This window comes from Pseudophryne corroboree, chromosome 2, assembly GCF_028390025.1.
Source record: "Pseudophryne corroboree isolate aPseCor3 chromosome 2, aPseCor3.hap2, whole genome shotgun sequence".
Lineage (NCBI taxonomy): Eukaryota > Metazoa > Chordata > Amphibia > Anura > Myobatrachidae > Pseudophryne > Pseudophryne corroboree.
In genome coordinates, this window is record NC_086445.1 from 29,746,724 (window position 1) to 29,769,070 (window position 22,347).

Sequence of the window (22,347 nt, forward strand, 5' to 3'; positions counted from 1 at the left end):
GTGGTTGCAAACCAGGATGTGCAGACGTTCCGGCCCCAGAAATGTATAATTTATTTAATAATATAATTATATTTCTCTGGCTGGGTCCACAGGATTATCCACAGGATAACATTAGGATATTGTCGAGCGACAGCGAAAATGGCACCAACACGGTCACGAGCTTTCTGGCCTCCCAGGATGCATTGGGGCCTCCACTATATAGTCCCGCCCACTGACTCAGTCAGATCAGTTTTTTGCTTGGTGCGGCAGGAAGCCGCATGGTCACAGGGCTGCTGTGAGAGCAGCCTCAAGCTTTTATTATTTTATTTTTATAGACTTACTATATTGTTTTTTTGAGCGACTTCTCTTAACAGCGTCTTAAACGCATACTAGAAAGAGTCAACAACGCTTACTTTCGGGTATCAGTGCTGTCTCGACGGGCGTCTGTGTCGGATGTTCTAGCAGGTCCAGCAGACGTAACCAGGCTGTGGCCGGAGCATGGGGAGACGGTGAGTCTATTGACTTCCTCTTACTAGAGGGGTCAGGACACAGCTACACTGATTTGGTGGAGACTACAAACAGTGTGTTGATGCGCCGAACATCTTGAGTGTGACAGCGCTACGCTCCGGGGATCATAGGCGCCAGGACTAGGTAGAGGCCGCGATCCTTCAACAGGGGGATTCAGACGCTCTCCTGGCCGCCCCTCCTCCGAGTTCATGGCCAGTTCCCGCGTGTCTCTCGTTTCATGAACTGAATGGCTTCACTTCCGGCTCAGACGCTACCACGAGGGTACTCGGTCGCAGCTTAGACGCTGCGGTTGTGTACACTGGATATAAACCCGCCAGACCGATTCGCAGGCCTTAGCGTCTGCATACACGTGGAAGTCGCTCAGCGTCCGTGTCCGTTGGTGAGCGTCCGTGTCTGTTATCAGTTATCAAGAGCGGCAGTGTACACCAGTAGCGTCTGAATCCACTCAGCATCTTACGAGCGTATTTGCTTGGATATGGAAGTGTGGTGAGTCTCCCTGTATCCCGCTCTACGGAGGCAGGGTATACAGTACTAAAAATTCTCTCTACTTCGTATGCATTGTTAATTTTTAGTACCTATTGCATATGAGACCTGTATATTACTGTGTTTTCTGCATGCTATGTTGAAAAAAGAACCAGTTTAAAACAGAAGTTCAATTTTCCTACTTATGTATAAGTTGTTATGGAGGTTGTATTCTCATATGACAATGTCTAATGCTTTAACATGTGACTGACTGCTAGTATGTGTGCTGACTTTTCTGTGTAATGTCAGTCCTGTTCTGACCCTCAAATCAGGTGCACTGTGGTCGGATTGATCTCACCTCTATATACTGACATATAGGTGATTTTCAGTCACAAATTGTGTAGTCAATAACAGGTTAATACCATGTCTTTGAGCGGCAAAAGAGATGAGGAGAATTTATCAAACACTCTTACAGCCCTAACATGCTTATCTTGTAGGTCAGGGGTAATTGATATGAATCAATTGATCACTTATGAGGGGTTGTGTGCAAACTGTTTCGCTTTTCAGCGAAGTAAGAAACAGGAGTTGGTTCAACCACCAACAGAGCCACCATGGAGCAAAGGAATTTCTTCTATCAAGATAGAAAAGGGTCGGGCGCTTAATGGATGTTGCGTTTCTAATGCTGCTGCTAAAAAAATGGGGTAGTCAAACCCAAAACCACATACAAATAAACAAATAGAATAGCAGCGCTAATAGAATAAATGTAAATATGAAGGATTGAGTGAAAAATTAATCACAGTTTAATTATACAAATTATACTATGGTTTTTTTATGTGTTTTTAATAATTTGTATAATTAAACTGATTAATTTTTCACTCAATCCTTCATATTTACATTTATTCCATTAGCGCTGCTATTCTATTTGTTTATTTGTAAGAGCCACCATGGAATATGTTCGCAAAGACTGTCTTCAATAGAGCGGACAGGTAAGCTCCGGTAGCACCACCTCAAGGGTTAGGTTACACTATGAACCCATACATGCAGCTCCCTTCCTATGGTTTGGTTCCAGTACCCTCTACAAGCAACCAGGGGACAGGTAAGACTAAAGGCCCGTACACACTGGTCGATATATCGGCCGTTCTCTTGAACGGCCGATACATCGCGGGACCGTCGGCCAGTGTGTACGGGCGATACGTCTGTGAACTCCGTCGTTCACGGACGTATTGCGTCGGCTGCGCAGTACAGCCGACGGCCAATATATCTAACGATATATTGGTGCGTCGCTGTGTGTGTACGGGGCGTACACATGCTGCGGCGGCCGGCGGTGATTGACAGGTGAACTGGGCGGGCGCCCGCCCAGTTCATGACGTCAGTCCCCCGACGGATCGGGCAGTGTGTATGCACAGCACACTGCCCGATCCGTACATAGATATATCTGCAGATCAATTGATCTGCAGATATATCTACTACTGTGTACCCACCTTAAGACAGATACATCTGTGTGGCAGACTACAGAAGATGATACATCGGATGATGATACAATAGATTCAACTCCGTTTGATGATCAGTCGCAGAGCTTTAGTTCAGAGGATGTAGCTGAACTTATTAATGCTGTGAAGGTTGTTCTCTCGTTGGAAGAGCCAGCCAAGACAGTGTTAAAAGCTAAAGCACCTGTATTTAAACGAACAAAATCAGTGAAAGCTGAATTCCCAGCGTCAGATGAGCTGACGGAAATGATGGATGAGTCTTGGGCAGTGCCCAGTAAAAAGTATAAGATTCCTAAGAGATGGGTTTCTTATTATCCATTTCCTGCTGTGGATTGTTCGAAGAGAGAAGTTCCTCCAAAAGTAGATGCACATGTTCTGCGACTCGTGCATAAATCTGCTTTACCACTTTCATCTACCTCATTGAATTATGTCACAGACAGAAGGGTAGAGAGCCTGTTGAAAAATATTTTTTCTCTAGTAGGAGCAGTGGTAAGACCTGCTATGGCTTCGGTCTGGGTAGCAAAGGCAATGGTCGAATGGATAGAGGAACTAGAGAATGACATCCCTTCTCCTACTAGGGAGCAAGAGGATCGTTTTTGCCGTTTAAGACAATCTGCCCAGTATTTGGAAGAAGCAGCAATTGATGTAGGTACAGTTGCTTCTAAAGCTTCAGCCTTGACAGTAGTCGCTCGCAGAGCAGTTTGGCTACGTACCTGGAAGGCAGATGCGGAATCCAAGAAAGAATTGGAAGCATTGCCTTTTGTCGGTAATATATTATTTGGAAAACCTTTATCGGATATCCTAGAATCAGAGGCTGAATCGAAAAAGGTCAGATTTCCGGCTGCTTATAACCCTAAGTCCAAGGGTTTAAAATTTCGCTCATTTAGTTGGCAAAGCAAAGCGAAAGCTAAAGAGGAGCCTAAGCAACCCCAGTTTAAATCCAGGGGTAGGAAGCAGTGGGCTAGCAAAAATCCAGCTTCCAAACCTGAACAGAAACCATCAGCCTGAAGAGACGGGCCTCCGCCTGGAGGATTCCAGGGTTGGGGGCTGACTCCTTCTTTTTGCACACATATGGCAACAGTCAACAGCAGATGCTTGGGTGCCGAAGGTAGTATCTCAGGGGTATGGGTTCCCATTCAGGAGGCAGCCTCCTCAAAGATTTTTTTGCACCAGTCCGTCTCGTATAGAGTCGAAGGCCAATGCCCTGCAAGAAGCAGTCCAAAAATTACTGCAGTCAGGTGTGATTGTCCCAATACCTCCATCACAAAGGGGACAGGGGTTTTACTCCAATCTATTTCTAATCCAGAAGCCAAATGGGTCATATCGACCAATTCTAAATCTGAAAATGCTGAACAGATACATATGGATCCCGAAGTTCCACATGGAGACGTTACGCTCCATAATGTTGGCTATGGAACCGGGAGATTACATGGTATCTCTGGATGTACGGGATGCTTACCTGCATGTGCCTATAGCACTGTCGCATCAGTGTTACCTCAGGTTTGCCATCCTCCAGGAACATTTCCAGTTCCAAGCTCTGCCTTTCGGGCTAGCTACAGCACCCAGGGTGTTTTACCAAGATCATGGTGGTTATGGCAGCTTGTCTGCGCAAACAGGGGATAAGAATATTCCCATACCTGGACGACCTGTTAATCTTAGCACAGTCGCAAGATTTACTGTTGAGCCATCTTCAACAGACGATAGTTTGTTTACAGAGACACGGATGGCTCATAAATTGGGAAAAGTCGTCCCTGAATCCGTCACAGCGGATGGTTCATTTGGGAGCCATATTGGATTCAAACCTACAGAAGGTTCTCTTACCAGAGAAAAAGATAGTCAAGGTGCAGGTCATGGCTCAGGAAGCGTTGCAGGCCGAGACAATGTCAGTCCATGCAGCAATGCGACTGTTGGGTCTGATGGTATCAACCTTCGACATGGTGCAATATGCGCAATTCAACTCCAGACCGTTGCAGCACCTTATTCTGACCAAATGGAACGGAAATCATCAGACGATAAAGAAGCAGATGATAAAGATTCCAGTAAACGTAAAAAGGTCTCTAGCGTGGTGGCTACAGACAGACCATTTAAACAAGGGGAGACCCTTTTGGATAAAAGAGTGGCAAGTCCTGACAACAGATGCCAGCCTGCAGGGCTGGGGGGCGGTACTCGGAAGCCTATGGTTCCAAGGAAAATGGACCGCAAGGGAAAGCCGCCTGCCAATAAATCTGTTAGAAATAAGGGCCATTTACTTGGCTCTGGTTCAGGCAAAGGACAATCTACAAGGAAGACCAGTCCAGGTCCGCTCAGACAATGCGACGGCAGTAGCATACCTCAATCATCAAGGAGGAACTCACAGCAGGAGTTTGATGGAGGAAGTAACTCCCACTCTAAAATGGGCAGAACTCCATCTCCCGGCATTGTCAGCAGTATTTGTCCCGGGTGTACTAAACTGGGAAGCGGACTTTCTCAGTCGGCACACCATTCAGGAAACCGAATAGGCACTACACCCAGAAGTATTTCAGACATTGGTGAACAGATGGGGTCTACCAGAGATAGACCTTATGGCGTCTCGTCTAAACAACAAAGTTCCGAGGTACGAATCAAGAATAAGGGACCCAGGAGCGGTCCTGGTATACGCACTGTCAGTAGAATGGAGGTTTCAGCTGGCGTATCTGTTCCCTCCAATATCTCTGTTACCCAGAGTAGTGAGAAAGATAAAACAGGCAAAAGGAGCAATCATTCGGATAGCTCCAGCTTGGCCAAGAAGGCATTGGTACACAGATCTGTTGAGAATGTCCATGGAAGCACCGATACTGCTCCCTCAACGTCCAGATCTGCTAATGCAGGGTCCTTGTTGTCACAGTCATCTGGATCGCCTATCTTTGACGGCGTGGCTGTTGAAACCTCTATCTTAGAGGCTAAAGGTTTTTCGAAGCAGGTAATCCAAACTATGCTTAGAGCAAGAAAGCCTTCTTCGGCCCGTGTGTATCATAGCATATGGCAAGCCTATATTCATTGGTGTACTGGAAAAAAATTCAATCCAAGATCTTTTAAAGTAGCTAGGATTTTGGATTTCCTTCAGGCAGGTTTGGGTAAAGGGTTGAAAGTTGCTTCCTTGAGGGTTTAAGTTTCAGCAGAAGATTGCTGATTTACAGGATGTACGTACATTTTTTCAAGGAGTAGTACATATTCAACCTCCATTTGTTCCTCCCGCAGCTCCCTGGGATTTGAATTTAGTCCTTAAATGTCTCCAGGGTTCTTTGTTTGAACCACTTGAGAGAGCAGATCTTAAGTGGTTAACGGTTAAAGTTCTTTTTTTACTGGCAATGGCGTCAGCCAGAAGAGTGTCTGATTTAGGAGCATTATCATGTAAGTCTCCTTTCCTAAGTTTTTTTCCAGACAGAGCAGTTCTCAGAACGAGATCTAGCTATCTTCCAAAGGTGGTATCAAAGTTTCACCTGAATGAAGAGATTGTAGTCCCAGCTTTTCAGGTATCGGGACTATCTGCGGGAGAAGTGTCGCTGGACGTGGTCCGGGCTTTGAGAATCTACATAGATCGTACTAGTGCCATCAGGAAAACAGATTCTCTCTTCATCCTCTACGGATTCCATAGAAGAGGATGGCCTAGTAAAACAGACGCTGGCGAGATGGCTCCGAATGGTAATATCAGAAGCTTATTCTCATGCAGATCTCCCTATTCCGGCTAATGTCTCTGCACACTCTACACGTAAGGTAGGTCCTTCTTGGGCAGCACAACAGGGTGCTTCAGCAGAACAGATATGTAAGGCAGCCACATGGTCTTCCATAAACACATTCATTAGACATTATGCCTTGGATACTTTTGCCTCTCATGACGCAGACTTCGGGCGAAAGGCCCTCCTGTGCAATCAGGAGCGTCCCCACCACTAAAATGGCTTTGGGAATCCCAATGTTATCCTGTTGATAATCCTGTGGACCCAGCCAGAGAAATATACGTTATGGTAAGAACTTACCGTTGATAACGTGATTTCTCTTATGTCCACAGGTATCCACAGGGATCCCACCCTGACGCATCTGATTTGAGGATCTAGACAATCACTAAAACCTCTTCCTTCTTGTATGGAAGGGTGTGCATGTGTGTTCTTATCGCCTAAACAGGTCTCTGCCTGATGTTCCTGCCTAAAATCGCTGTGGAAAGAACTGATCTGACTGAGTCAGTGGGCGGGACTATATAGTGGAGGCCCCAATGCATCCTGGGAGGCCAAAAAGCTCGTGACCGTGTTGGTGCCATTTTCGCTGTCGCTCGACAATATCCCAATGTTATCCTGTGTATACCTGTGGACATAAGAGAAATCACGTTATCAACGGTAAGTTCTTACCATAACGTATATTTCTCATACGTCCTAGAGGATGCTGGGGACAACAAAAGAACCATGGGGTACTGGATCCGCAGGAGACATGGGCACTTTAAGACTTTGAAAAAGGGGTGTTCACTGGCTCCTCCCTCTATGCCCCTCCTCCAGACTCCAGTTTTAGAATTGTGCCCAGTGAGACTGGACGCACTACAGGGGGCTCTACTGAGTTTCTCTGAAAATACTTTTTTATTTTCAGGGAGGCTGCTGGCAACAACCTCCCTGCTTCGTGGGACTAAGGGGAGAGAAGTATGACCCACTTCTAGTGAGTTCCAGGGCTCTGCTTCTGGCTACAGGACACCATTAGCTCCTGAGGGTTTGATCGCTGGGTACGCTCAGATGCTCGCTCCCGTAGCCGGCCGTCACCCCCCTTACAGAGCCAGAAGTCAGAAGACAGGTGAGTAGAAGAAGAAAGAAGACTTCAGTGACTGCATTTCCCTGAGGTACCGCGCAGCGGACGGACGCTGCGCGCGGGGCTCCCACTCATACACACAGCGCTATCTGGGTGCAGGGTGCGGGAGGGGGCGCCCTGGGCAGCTTAGGATACCTCAATAAAACTCTGGCAAGGGGACATTGGTGCTAGACACTGTCCTAACCCCCGCCAGTATACTTTGTATTATTAAAGAGCGGGACGGAAGCGTGCCATTATGGGGGCGGAGCTTCGTCCCCACAGCTCACTCGGCGCCATTTCCTCTCCGCTGGCTGCAGAGACGCTGGTCCTTCCTCACACTGCTGAACAAGTATCAGGGTGCAAAAAAAAGGGGGGGGGGGGTTGGGGGGCAGGTTATTTGGTGCAATTTTATATAATATAAAAAGCCCTACAGGTCTGGGGCATTTTGATTAACGCTGCTGACCCATTTATTTAGCACTGGGGTGTGAGCTGGCATATTCCCTCTGTGTCTCTCTGAAAGGCTTCTCTGTAGGTCTGTCCCCTATAAGCCCAGTGTGTCTGTTAGTGGATAAAACACGGGTGTCTGCATGTCTGAGGCTGAGTGCTCTTCACAGGAGGAGACTGTATTAGAGACGCAAAAGGCGGTGGGGGTGACCGTGTCGGCACCGCCGACTCCTGATTGGGTAAATGTTTTGAATGCTAATGTAGCTCATATTAGTAAAAGATTGGACAAGTCTGAGTCTCGGACCCAAAATTGGAAGAAATCTGTGGAAGATATATTATTGCAAGTTCAGGTCCTCTCGGGGTCACAGAAACGTACGTTTAACCAGTTGGCGGACACTGATACCGACACGGACTCTTATTCCAGTGTCGACTATAGTGATTCCAGATTGGATCCAAAATTGGCAAAGAGCATTCAGTACACGATTGTGGCAATTAAAGAGGTATTGCATATTACTGAGGACTCTGCTGTCCCTGATAAAAGGGTCTGTATGTATAAGGAAAAGAAACCTGAAATAACGTTTCCTCCCTCTCATGAACTGAATGCTTTGTTTGATAAAGTCTGGGAAAATCCTGACAAAAGATTTCAGATTCCCAAAAGGATTCCGGTAGCTTATCCGTTTCCCACAGGGGATAGGGAAAAATGGGAGTCCCCCTCCCCCCCCCATTGTGGACAAGGCCCTATCACGGTTGTCTAAAAAAGTGGCTCTTCTGTCACCAGACACAGCAGCCCTTAAAGACCCTGCAGACCGTAAGCAGGAAGCTACGTTAAAATCCATTTATACGACCACAGGGACACTACTCAGACCGGTCATTGCCTCGTCGTGGGTGAGTAGTGCTATTGAAAAGTGGGCAGATAACTTGTCATCTGACATAGATACCCTAGACAGGGATAACATCCTCTTGACGCTGGGTTGTATCAAGGACGCGGCAATTTACCTAAAGGAAGCTGCAAGGGATATTGGCTTTTTGGGATCAAAGGCCAATGCCATGGCTGTCTCGGCTAGACGAGCGTTGTGGATTCACCAATGGAATGCTGATGCTGATTCCAAGAAAAGTATGGAGTCTCTACCGTATAAAGGTAAGGCCTTATTTGGTGACGGCCTTGATGATTTGGTATCTACAGCTACTGCGGGTAAGTCATTCTTTTTGCCTTATGTTTCTCCACAACAAAAGAAAACGCACCACTATCAAATGCAGTCCTTTCGGCCAATAAATACAGAAAGGGCCGAGGTTCTTCCTTCCTTGCTGCTAGAGGAAGGGGAAGAGGTAAACGGTCACCAGCCTTGTCAGGCTCCCAGGGGCAGAAGTCCTCCCAGGGTTCTGCCAATTCCACCGCATGACGACGGGGCTCCTATGCGGGAGTCCGCACCGGTGGGGGCACGTCTCAAACTCTTCAGTCAGTTTTGGGTTCGTTCGGACCTGGACCCATGGGTTTCACAAATAATATCACAAGGGTACAAACTGAAGTTTCAGGACGTCCCCCCTCATCGATTTTTCAAATCGGCCTTGCCAGTTTCTCTTCCGGACAGGGAGGTAATTTGCAACGCCATACAAAAGTTGTGTCAAAATCAGGTTGTCATCAGGGTTCCCCGGTCACAACAAGGAGAAGGCTTTTATTCAAGTCTTTTTGTGGTTCTGAAGCCGGATGGCTCGGTCAGGCCAATCCTGAACCTGAAATCCCTCAATTTCTACCTAAAAAAATTCAAATTCAAAATGGAGTCTCTACGAGCAGTGATCTCCAGTCTGGAGGAAGGGGATTTTATGGTGTCGGTGGACATAAAAGATGCCTACTTACATATCCCCATTTATCCTCCACATCAGGCTTACCTGAGGTTTGCAATTCAGGATTGTCATTACCAATTTCAGACGTTGCCGTTTGGTCTGTCCACGGCTCAGAGGATTTTCACCAAGGTAATGGCGGAAATGATGGTTCTGCTTGGCAAACAAGGAGTCACAATTATCCCGTACTTGGACGATCTCCTGATAAAGGCGAGATCCAGGGACCAGTTGGTGAAAAACGTGGCCCTGTCTCTGACAGTTCTTCAACAACACGGTTTGCTCCTGTACTTGCCAAAGTCACAGTTGATTCTGGCAACGAGGTTGTCATTTTTAGGGATGATACTGGACACAGAACTACAGAGAATTTCTCTAACGTCCTAGTGGATGCTGGGGACTCCGTAAGGACCATGGGGAATAGACGGGCTCCGCAGGAGACATGGGCACTTTAAGAAAGAATTTAGATTCTGGTGTGCTCTGGCTCCTCCCTCTATGTCCCTCCTCCAGACCTCAGTTTGAATCTGTGCCCGGACGAGCTGGGTGCTGTTTAGTGAGCTCTCCTGAGCTTGCTATAAGAAAGTATTTTGTTAGGTTTTTTTTATTTTCAGAGAGCTCTGCTGGCAACAGACTCCCTGCATTGTGGGACTGAGGGGAGAGAAGCAGCCCTACTCTCTGCAGATAGGTCCTGCTTATTAGGCTACTGGACACCATTAGCTCCAGAGGGATCGTACACAGGGTCTCACCCTTTGTCGTCCGATCCCGGAGCCGCGCCGCCCTCCCCCTCGCAGAGCCAGAAGACCGAAGCCGGTGAAAGAAGCAAGAAGACTTCGAAATCGGCGGCAGAAAACTCCAGTCTTCACTGAGGTAGCGCACAGCACTGCAGCTGTGCGCCATTGCTCCCACACTACACCCACATACTCCGGTCACTGTAAGGGTGCAGGGCGCAGGGGGGGGCGCCCTGGGCAGCAATTAGAGACCTCTTTGGCAAAAGTTTGCATATATACAGTTGGGCACTGTATATATGTATGATCCCCCGCCAAAAATTGTACATGAAAGCGGGACAGAAGCCCGCCGTCGAGGGGGCGGGGCTTCTTCCTCAGCACTCACCAGCGCCATGTTTTTTCTCCACAGCACCACTGTGAGGAAGCTCCCCAGCCTCTCCCCTGCAGTTACACGGTAGAAGAGGGTGAAAAGAGAGGGGGGGCACATAATTAGGCGCAAAAATCAATATAAACAGCAGCTACTGGGTTAACATTAAGTTACTGTGTTATTCCTGGGTTAATAGCGCTGGGGTGTGTGCTGGCATACTCTCTCTCTGTCTCTCCAAAGGGCCTTATGGGGGAATTGTCTTCAGATGAGCATTCCCTAAGTGTGTCGGTACGTGTGTGTCGACATGTCTGAGGTAAAAGGCTCCCCTAAGGAGGAGATGGAGCAACTATGTGTGTGAGAGGGTGTCTCAGTCGACAACGCCGACACCTGTTTGGATATGTGTAATTAAGTGCTAAGGTGAATTTATTGCACAAAAGATTAGAGAACAGACAGGGAATCTACCCATGTCTGTCCCTATGTCGCAGAGTCCTTCAGAGTCTCTCAATGATCACTATCCAAAATAATAGACACTGATATCGACACGGAGTCTGACTCCAGTGTCGACTACGATAATGCAAAGTTACAGCCAAAATGGCAGAAAAGTGTTCAATATATGATTATTGTAATAAAAGATGATTTGCATATCACTGATGACTCATCTGTCCCTGACACAAGGGTACACATGTTTAAGGGGAAGAAAGCTGAGGTAAATTTCCCTCCTCTCATGATGAAAAAGAGCGGGAATCTCCAGACGAGACTGCAGTTTCCCACAAAGAATTCTCAGGGAGTATCCTTTCCCCACTAGGGCCAGGATACGATGGGAATCTTCCCCTAGGGTGTCACGTTTGCCCAAAAGGTAGCTCTGACGTAACAGCTATTCTCAGGGATCCTGTAGATAGCGTGCACATTCTGGTACACTACTCAGACCGGCGATTGTGTCGGCATGGGTTTATAGCGCTGTAGCAGCGTGGACAGGTACCTTATCAGCAGAGGTTGAGACCCTAGTATGTATGTATGTGTATATATATATATATATATATATATATATATATATATATATACAAACAAAAAACTCGGCACTCGCCAAAGTAAGCTCACTTATCCTCAACAATTCAATAAATAAATGATGGGGGTTTAGTTAGTGGATTGGCCAATGCACGGAAGCCTGCATACCGATCTCCAAGGTACCCCACCTTCATGCAGGTGCTACACTATCACAGAGTCTCAAAACCTGACTACTTCACTGCTGTTACACACATCATCTGCCTGCTAGATTTAATGTGTACCTGCCACACCCTTTATGGCTTTTAAAGGTACACTAGTCACCTTTTGCACTGGCTCAGAGATGATTGCTAAGGAACAGCTGAGACAGGTTCAGGATAATAGAGTCCACACAGGGGTGCATGAGAAAGCTAGTGGCCCCGGTTAATAAGAGTTAACCATAGATTAACCCCATCGTATACGCACAGAGAGAAAACCACAGCACTCGCCACCCCAGAAGCGGGGCACAGCTATGCACTTACCCCGCTTCTGGGGTGGCGAGTGCTGTGGTTTTCTCTGTGTGTATACGATGGGGTTAATCTGTGGTTAACTCTTATTAACCGGGGCCACTAGCTTTCTCATGCACCCCTGTGTGGACTCTATTATCCTGAACCTGTCTCAGCTGTTCCTTAGCAATCATCTCTGAGCCAGTGCAAAAGGTGACTAGTGTACCTTTAAAAGCCATAAAGGGTGTGGCAGGTACACATTAAATCTAGCAGGCAGATGATGTGTGTAACAGCAGTGAAGTAGTCAGGTTTTGAGACTCTGTGATAGTGTAGGACCTGCATGAAGGTGGGGTACCTTGTAGATCGGTATGCAGGCTTCCGTGCATTGGCCAATCCACTAACTAAATGCCCATCATTTATTTATTGAATTGTTGAGGATAAGTGAGCTTACTTTGGTGAGTGCTGGGTTTTTTGTTTGTATTTATTAGAGCGATGTGGTCATGGGCTACATGCACCCCGCCCTGTGAGTGGTAAGTACAGCTGTGTACCCCGCTTTTGTGGTGGAGAGTGCTGTGTTACATGCACCCCACCCTGTGAGTGGTAAGTGCATAGCTCTGCCCCGCTTCTGGGGTGGCGAGTGCTGTGGTTTTCTCTTTGTGTGTATATGTATATATAGAGATATATATATTAAAGATGCTGTCTTAAGAGATGTATATATATATATATATATATAAAACATGCCCAAAGAGACATGAGTCTACTGGGTCCTAGAGTCAAAGCTATGTCGATTTCTGCTTGACGTGTCCTGTAGAATATGCAATGGACAGATGATGCCGACTTAAGAGGCATATGGAAGGCTGAGGATTGTGTGGAGAAGGGTTCTCGGACCTGGTCTCCACAGCTATAGCTGGTAATTCTGATATTTTGCCTTATATTCCTGCACAGCCTAGGAAAGCACGACATTATCAAATGCAGCCTTTCGAATAAAGAAACAAGAAAGTACGAGGTGCGTCCTTTCTTGCCAGAGGCGGGGGCAGAGGAAAGAAGCTGCACAACACAGCTAGTTCCCAGGAACAGAAGTCCTCCCCGGCCTCTACAAAATCCACCGCATGTCGCTGGGGCTCCACAGGCGGAGCTAGGCCCGGTGGGGGCACGCCTTCGTAAGTTCAGCCACAAGTGGGTTCACTCCCTGTTAGATCCCGGGGCAATAGATATTGTGTCTCAGGGATACAAGCTGGACTTTGAGGAGATGCCCCCTCACCGACGGCCCTGCCGGCTTCCCCCCACGAGAGGGAAAAAGTGTTAACTGCAATTCACAAATTGTATCTTCAACAGGTGGTGGTCAAGGTTCCCCTCCTTCAACAAGGAGGGGGTTATTATTCGACCATGTTGTAGTCCCGAAACCAGACGGTTCGGTCAGACCCATATTGAATTTAAAATCCCTGAACATATACCTGAAAAGGTTCAAGTTCAAGATGGAATCGCTAAGAGCGGTCATTGCAAGCCTGAAAGGGGGAGATTTTATGGTGACTCTGGACATAAAGGATGCATACCTTCATGTCCCCATTTATCCACCTCATCAGGCGTACCTCAGAATTGCGGTACGGGATTGTCATTACCAATTTCAGACGTTGCCGTTTGGTCTCTCCACGGCCCCGAGAATATTCACCATGGTAATGGCGGAAATGATGGTGCTCCTGCGGAAGCAAGGTGTCACTATTATCACGTACTTGGACGATCTCCTCATAAAAGCGAGATCAAGAGAGCAGTTGCTGAACAGCGTATCACTTTCTCTGGAAGTGTAACGGCAACACGGCTGGATTCTATATATTCCAAAGTCGCAGTTGGTTCCTATAGCTCATCTGCCTCTCCTATGCATGATCCTAGACACAGACCAGAAAAGGGTTTATCTCCCGATAGAGAGAGCTCAGGAGCTCATTACACTGGTCAGGAATCTATTAAAACCAAAACAGGTGTCAGTGCATCACTGCACTCGAGTCCTGGGAAGGATGGTGGCTTCATACGAGGCCATTCCCTTCGGCAGGTTCCATGCGAGGACCTGCCAATGGGACTTACTGGACAAGTGGTCCGGATCACATCTTCAGATGCATCGGTTAATCACCCTATCCTCCAGGGCCAGGGTGTCTCTCCTGTGGTGGCTGCAGAGTGCTCACCTTCTCGAAGGTTGCAGATTCGGCATTCAGGACTGGGTCCTGGTGACCACGGATGCAAGCCTCCGAGGGTGGGGGGCAGTCACACAGGGAAGAAATTTCCAACAACATCCTGGAACTAAAGGCCATATACAACGCCCTACGTCAAGCTGAGTCCCTGCTTCGCGACCAACCGGTTATGATTCAGTCAGACAACATCACCGCAGTGGCTCATGTAATCCGCCAAGGCGGCACAAGGAGCAGGGTGGCGATGGTAGAAACCACCAGAATTCTTCGCTGGGCGGAGAATCACGTAAGCGCACTGTCAGCAGTGTTCATTCCGGGAGTGGACAACTGGGAAGCAGACTTCCTCAGCAGGCACGTCCTCCACCCGGGAGAGTGGGGACTTCATCAAGAAGTCTTCACGCAGATTGCAAGTCGGTGGGAACTGCCACAGATGGACATGATGGCATCCCGCCTCAACAAAAAGCTGCAGAGATGTTGCGCCAGGTCAAGAGACCCTCAGGCGATAGCTGTGGACGCACTGGTGACACCGTGGGTGTTCCAGTCAGTTTATGTATTTCCTCCATCTTCTTCTCATACCCAAGGTGCTGAGAATCGTAAGAAAAAGAGGAGTGAGAACAATAATCATTGTTCCGGATTGGCCAAGAAGGACTTGGTATCCAGATCTGCAAGAAATGCTCACAGAGGACCCGTGGCCTCTGCCTCTTAGACAGGACTTGTGCAACAGGGGCCCTGTCTGTTCCAAGACTTACCGCGGCTGCGTTTGACGGCATGGCGGTTGAACGCCGGATTCTAGCAGAAAAAGGCATTCCGGATGAGGTCATTCCTACGCTGATGGAGGATAGGAAGGATGTGACGGCTCAACATTATCACCGTATATGGCGAAAACATGTGGCTTGGTGTGAGGCCAGGAATGCCCCTACGGAGGAATTCCAGCTGGGCCGTTTCCTTCACTTCCTACAGTCGGGAGTGACTTTGGGCCTTAAATTGGGTTCCATTAAGGTTCAGATTTCGGCCTTATCCATTTTCTTTCAAAAAGAACTGGCTTCTCTGCCTGAAGTTCAGACGTTTGTAAAGGGAGTGCTGCATATTCAGCCCCCTTTTGTGCCTCCAGTGGCACCTTGGGATCTTAACGTGGTGTTGAGTTTCCTGAAATCACACTGGTTTGAACCACTCAAAATGGTGGAAGTAAAATATCTCACGTGGAAGGTAGTCATGCTATTGGCCTTGGCTTCGGTTAGGCGTGTGTCAGAATTGGCGGCTTTGTCACATAAAAGCCCTTATCTGGGTTTCCATGCGGATAGAGCAGAATTGCGGACCCGCCCACAATTTCTGCCAAAAGTGGTGTCATCCTTTCATATAAACCAACCTATGGTGGTGCCTGTGGCTACTACTGAGTTGGAGGATTCCGAGTCACTGGATGTGGTCGGGGCTTTGAAGGTTTATGTAGCCAGAACGGCTAAGGTCAGGAAAACAGAATCTTTGTTTATCCTGTATGCTTCCAACAAGCTTGGGGCGCCTGCTTCAAAGCAAACTATTGCTCGCTGGATCTGTAACACGATTCAGCAGGCTCATTCTGCGGCTGGGTTGCCGCTGCCTAAATCAGTTAAGGCCCATTCCACAAGGAAGGTGGGCTCTTCTTGGGCGGCTGCCCGAGGGGTCTCGGCATTACAGCTTTGCCGAGCGGATACTTGGTCAGGTTCAAACACCTTTGCAAGGTTCTACAAGTTTGATACCCTGGCTGAGGAGGACCTTGTGTTTGCTCATTCGGTGCTCCAGAGTCATCCGCACTCTCCCGCCCGTTTGGGAGCTTTGGTATAATCCCCATGGTCCTTACGGAGTCCCCAGCATCCACTAGGACGTTAGAGAAAATAAGATTTTACTTACCGGTAAATCTATTTCTCGTAGTCCGTAGTGGATGCTGGGCGCCCGTCCCAAGTGCGGACTTCTTCTGCAATGCTTGTATATAGTTATTGCTTAAATAAGGGTTATGTTATAGTTGCATCAGAGTTTATCTGATGCTCTGTGATTGTTCATACTGTTAACTGGGTAAAGTTATCACAAGTTATACGGTGTGATTGGTGTGGCTGGTATGAGTCTTACCCTGGATTCCCAAAATCCTTTCCTTGTACTGTCAGCTCTTCCGGGCACAGTTTCTCTAACTGAGGTCTGGAGGAGGCACATAGAGGGAGGAGCCAGTGCACATCAGAATCTAAATTATTTCTTAAAGTGCCCATGTCTCCTGCGGAGCCCGTCTATTCCCCATGGTCCTTACGGAGTCCCCAGCATCCACTACGGACTACGAGAAATAGATTTACCGGTAAGTAAAATCTTATTTTTTCTTCCGGTGGAAAAGGCTCAGGAACTTCAGAGCCTGGTCAAACGAATTCTGAAACCACCAAGAGTGTCGATCCATCAGTGCACTCGGTTGCTGGGGAAGATGGTGGTGACCTACGAGGCCATTCAGTTTGGCAGATTCCATGCCAGAATTTTTCAGTGGGACCTGTTGGACAAGTGGTCCGGATCCCATCTACACATGCACCGGAAGATAGTCCTGTCTTCAAAGACCAGAATATCGCTCCTGTGGTGGCTGAACAGCTCTCGCTTCCTGGAGGGACGCAGGTTCGGAATCCAGGACTGGATCCTAATGACCACGGATGCAAGTCTCCGAGGATGGGGTGCGGTCACCCAAGGGGTAAACTTTCAAGGAAGATGGTCAAGCCAGGAATCTTGTCTCCACATAAACGTTCTGGAGTTAAGGGTCATTTACAACTGCCTTGTGCAGGCGGAACATCTTCTTCGCAATCTGCCCGCGCTGATCCAATCGGACAATGTGACAGCAGTAGCGTACATAAACCGCCAAGGCGGAACAAAAAGCAGAGCAGCAGTGGCAGAAGTCACAAAGGTTCTCCAATGGGCAGAGAAACATATACAAGAGCGCTGTCAGCGATCTTCATTCCAGGAGTGGACAACTGGGAAGCAGACTTTCTCAGCCGACACGATCTCCATCCAGGAGAATGGAGCCTTCATCAAGAGGTCTTCACGGAAGTCACAAGTCGTTGGGGAGTTCCTCACATAGACATGATGGCGTCGCGCCTCAACAAAAAGCTTCAGAGATATTGTTCCAGGTCCAGAGACCCTCAAGCAATAGCAGTGGATGCACTGATGACACCGTGGGTGTTTTCGTCGGTGTATGTGTTCCCTCCACTTCCTCTCATTCCAAAAGTTCTACTAAAGATCACAAGAAGAGCAAAGGTTCGAGCTATCCTCATTGTTCCAGACTGGCCAAGGAGGGCTTGGTATCCGGATCTTCAGGAATTACTCATAGGAGATCCCTGGCCTCTTCGAGGACCTGTTACTACAGGGGCCGTGTGTATACCAAGACTTACCGCGGCTAAGTTTGACGGCATGGAAGGGTATTCCCAGTGAAGTCATTCCCACACTTCAAGCCAGGAAGGGAGTAACATCTAAACATTAACACTGCATTTGGAGGAAGTATGTATCTTGGTGCGAATCCAAGAAGGCTCCTGCGGAAGAGTTTCAGCTAGGGCGTTTTCTCCATTTTCTACAAGCAAGTGTAGAGGCGGGCCTGAAGTTGGGTTCAATTAAGGTTCAAATTTCTGCCTTATCGGTTTTCTTTCAAAAGCAATTGGCCTCCCTTCCTGAAGTTCAAACTTTCGTGAAGGGTGTGTTGCACATCCAACCTCCATTTGTGCCTCCTGTGGCACCATGGGATCTTAACGCGGTGTTGCTGTCTCTTCAGTCGCATTGGTTTGAGCTTTTACAGAAGGTGGAGTTGAAGTTCCTCACTTGGAAAGTGGTCACCTTGTTGGCTTTAGCGTCTGTAAGGCGCGTGTCTAAGTTGGCGGCCTTGTCTCACGAGCCCTTATTTAATCTTTAATGAAGATAGAGCAGAGTTGAGGACTCTGCAGCAATTTCTGCCGAAGGTGGTTTAATCTTTCCACATGAATCAACCTATTGTGTTACCAGTGGCTCCTGACTATTTTGTTGTGTCGAAATCTTTGGCTGTGGTCAGAGCACTGAAAGTCTGTCGCCAGGACGGCTCGGGTTAGGAAAACAGAAGCTCTGTTTGTCCTATATGCTCCCAACAAGATTGGGTGTCTTGCTTCCAAACAAACAAATGCAAACACGATTCAACATGCTCATTCCACGGCCGGATTACCATTACTGGAATCGGTGAAGGCCCATTCAGCTAGGAACGTGGGCTCCTCTTGGGCGGCTGCCCGAGGGGTCTCGGCATTACAACTTTGCCGAGATGCTGCTTGGTCGGGTTTGAACACTTTTGCGAAGTTTTACAAGTTTGATACCCTGGCCGATGACGACTTCAAGTTTGGTCGATCGGTGCTGCAGAGTCATCCGCTTTCTCCCGCCCGTTCTAGAGCTTTGGTATAACCCCATGGTTCTTTTGGTGTCCCCAGCATCCTCTAAGACGTATGAGAAAATAGGATTTTAATACCTACCGGTAAATCCTTTACTCTTAGTCCGTAGAGGATGCTGGGCGCCCGTCCTAGTGTGTACTGTATCTGCAGTTATTAATAGTGGTTACACACATGTTGTATTACGTTTATAGTCAGCCTGTTGCTGATGTTGTTCATGCTGTTGACTTGCGTTGTGTTGAATGCCATGTTGTACGGCGTGCTTGAGGTGTGAGCTGGTATGTATCTCACCTTTAGTTAAAAATTGAAATCCTTTTCTTCAAAATGTCCGTCTCCCTGGGCGCAGTTCCTAGAACTGGAGTGTGGAGGAGGGTCATAGAGGGAGGAGCCAGTGCACACCCCTTTTTCAAAGTCTTAAAGTGCCCATGTCTCCTGCGGATCCCGTCTATACCCCATGGTTCTTCTGGTGTCCCCAGCATGCTCTACGGACTAAGAGAAAAGGATTTACCGGTAGGTATTAAAATCCTATTTTCTGCTTGCTGTCATAGAATGACAGGAGGTCTCTCATTCAAATAAGAAAATGTATTTGTAACAACCATCTAATATTTAAAATATGTATGTATTTGTACTTTTTGCGAATGTTAGATATGTAATTTTTAAAGGGTGTGGTTCATAGGGTCGATAGTGTCTAGGTCGACCACTATTGGTCGACCGTAACTAAGTTGACACCTAAAATAGGTCAACACAAGCATTAGGTCGACATAAGTTTAATAAAAATAAAAATTGGTGTCGTTTTCTTCGTAGAGTGTCTGGGAACAGGGCCGTTTCTAGCCAATTTGGCTCCCAGTGCGAGATTTAAAAATGCACCCCTCCCCCCCCCCATTCACATAAGAAAAAATGCGCGCCCCCCCCCCCCCCCCCCCCCCCCAGTTATAAAGAGGAAAAGTATGCGTGCGCACGCTCCCGGCAAGGGGGCGTGACCTCGTCAGAATGGGCATGGCCTCATCTGATCTCATCATCACGGCCACCACAGGATAAAAAAAAAAAAAAAAAAGTCCTCATTTTACACATTACAGCAGGCAAGTGTCCCCATTTTACACAGCACGGCAGGCACGTGCCCCCATTTTACACATTGCGGCAGGAAAGTGTGCCCATTTTACAAATTGCGGCAGGCACGTGCCCCCATTTTACACAGTGCAACAGGCAAGTGTCCCCATTTTACACATTGCGGCAGGAAAGTGTCCCCATTTTACACATTGCGGCAGGAAAGTGTCCCCATTTTACACATTGCGGCAGGAAAGTGTCCCCATTTTACACATTGCGGCAGGAAAGTGTCCCCATTTTACACATTGCGGCAGGAAAGTGTCCCCATTTTACACATTGCGGCAGGAAAGTGTCCCCATTTTACACATTGCGGCAGGCACGTGCCCCCATTTTACACATTGCGGCAGGCACGTGCCCCCATTTTACACATTGCGGCAGGCACGTGCCCCCATTTTACACATTGCGGCAGGCACGTGCCCCCATTTTACACATTGCGGCAGGCACGTGCCCCCATTTTACACATTGCGGCAGGCAAGTGTCCCCATTTTACACAGCATGGCAGGCAAGTGTCCTCATTTTACACATTGCGGCTGGCAAGTGTCCCCATTTTACACAGTACAACAGGCAAGTGCCCCCATTTTACACAGTACAACAGGCAAGTGTCCCCATTTTACACAGTACAACAGGCAAGTGTCCCCATTTTACACATTCCGGAAGACAGGCGTCCCCATTTTACACATTCCGGCAGGCAAGCGTCCCCATTTTACACATTCCGGCAGACAAGTGTCCCCACTTTACACATTCCGGCAGACAGGTGTCCCCATTTTACACAGTACGGCAGGTGGTGGTGGGGGGGGAGAGGGAGAGGGGCTGACTTACATTTGAAGCGGTTCTTCCCGCTCTTCAGCCGCCTCTCCCACGTCTGCGCAGCGCTGGCCGGCTTGGCTCTCCCTCCTCCCGAGTGCCCAGCTCGGGGGCGGGGTTTCGCGGAATGACGCGATTGCGTCGTGACGTCACGACGCAAACGCGTCATTCCGCGAAACCCCGCCCCCCGAGCTGGGCACTCGGGAGGAGAGGGGAGGGGGGTTTGAAAGTGCTCAGGAAGTGCCGCGGCGGGCGCCCTGTGCGGTTGCACGGCTCGCCCGCCGCAAGAAACTGCATTGACTGGGAACCCCAATTAGAGCACCGTGTCCACTCGCACGGCTCGCCATGCTTTGGGCAAGGTGCCTCGCTGCGTTCGGCACAGGTTACTATTGCCAATCATAATCCACGTGGATCATAAAGTATGAAAAAGTTCCAAAAAGGAAAAAAAAATTGAAAAACTCATGTCGACCTAGAAACCATGTCAACCTAATGCATGTAGACCTAAGTGTGGTCGCCCTAGAGACCGGATACCTTTTTAAAAGTGTGTAATTAATTGATCTATATTTACACCACAACTGTAATGAACATTAGAGGGTAATTCTAATTCTGTACTGTATCAGCTTATTTCTAATTAACACACCGTATGACCTGTAATATATAACTCATGAGATCGGCTGGGGCTTTCAAGTGGGAGTAGTGACTCCACTATTTTCTTCAAAGTTCAGTAGGCTTTACACTGTTCCCTGTATAAACCTGACCTTTCAGTATACCTTCTTGTTGATCCTATACATGGCAAAAGTTGGCACAGGTTCCAAGACCTATGTCACTTTCCTGTGATGCTCTGTTGCTGTTTCTTTAATATGCACTGGAATGCGTTCTTTCTGCAGTGGGCTACACTGTGTTCCACAGGGAATACATTGGGGTGTCGAGATGGATCTTTATCTAGAGGCACCAACAGGCTAAAGCTTTAGACTGTCCCAAGATGCATTGCGGGGCCTCCTCTATATAACCCTTCCTCCAGGCACCGGAGCTCAGTTTTTTAGTTGGTGCTTGCAGCAGCAGGTCTGCACTAGGCAGCCCTGAAAAAGCTTTTTAGAAGACTTCAATGGCTGCAGCACTTCACATGTCAGTGTGACATACTGTGCTGCGGCTCCATCACCTCCCCAGCGGCGTTGCATACTCCTGCTGGCTCTGTTCCTAGGTACTTGCGGCGGAGGCGCTTCAGTTCCTAGGTACACCACCGCAGATGCTCTCCTGGATCGTGTGGCTGCTACTAAGGGAGGAGGAGGTAAGAGGGTCCCCCAGACGGGACGTGTTTCGGTTGCGTCTAAGGAGATGGACCGCGACGCTGGTGTGGACACGGTGACAGATCAGGGACCCCACTAAATCCACCAGGGCATGGAAGCACAGGTCAAGATAGTAAAATATCCACTTTAACAAGGCTCCATAGTACCCGGTGGTGAGGACCAGCATAGGGTAAAAGGCGCTTGACCTGTAGCCCCTCCCCCAGCTCCGGTCGCCATCTACTGCTGGTGGTCCTGCCCTGGAGCTGCCTCACACTCTCTCCCTCACTCCCTGGCTGAGACTTTAGGCGCCATCTTCTCACAGTACAGTAGCTGCGACTGGTCTCTGGGACTGCAGGGCACGGTCTCCTCTGTAAATTTTACAGACAATTAAGTATTCTACATTTCGATAGTAATACGGTGTTAGTTAAGAACAAGTGTACCTGTGCCAGAATATATTGTACGAGTATTCTGATATATACATCCGGTCT

The 22,347-nt window shown here is 48.1% G+C and overlaps 1 protein-coding gene across 2 annotated transcripts in view; it reads left to right on the forward strand.

The window, feature by feature from the left end:
• Nucleotides 1-22,347, forward strand: part of LOC134994354 (piwi-like protein 1) — a 549,333-nt gene that overhangs the window by 512,308 nt on the left and 14,678 nt on the right. The window lies entirely within an intron of this gene.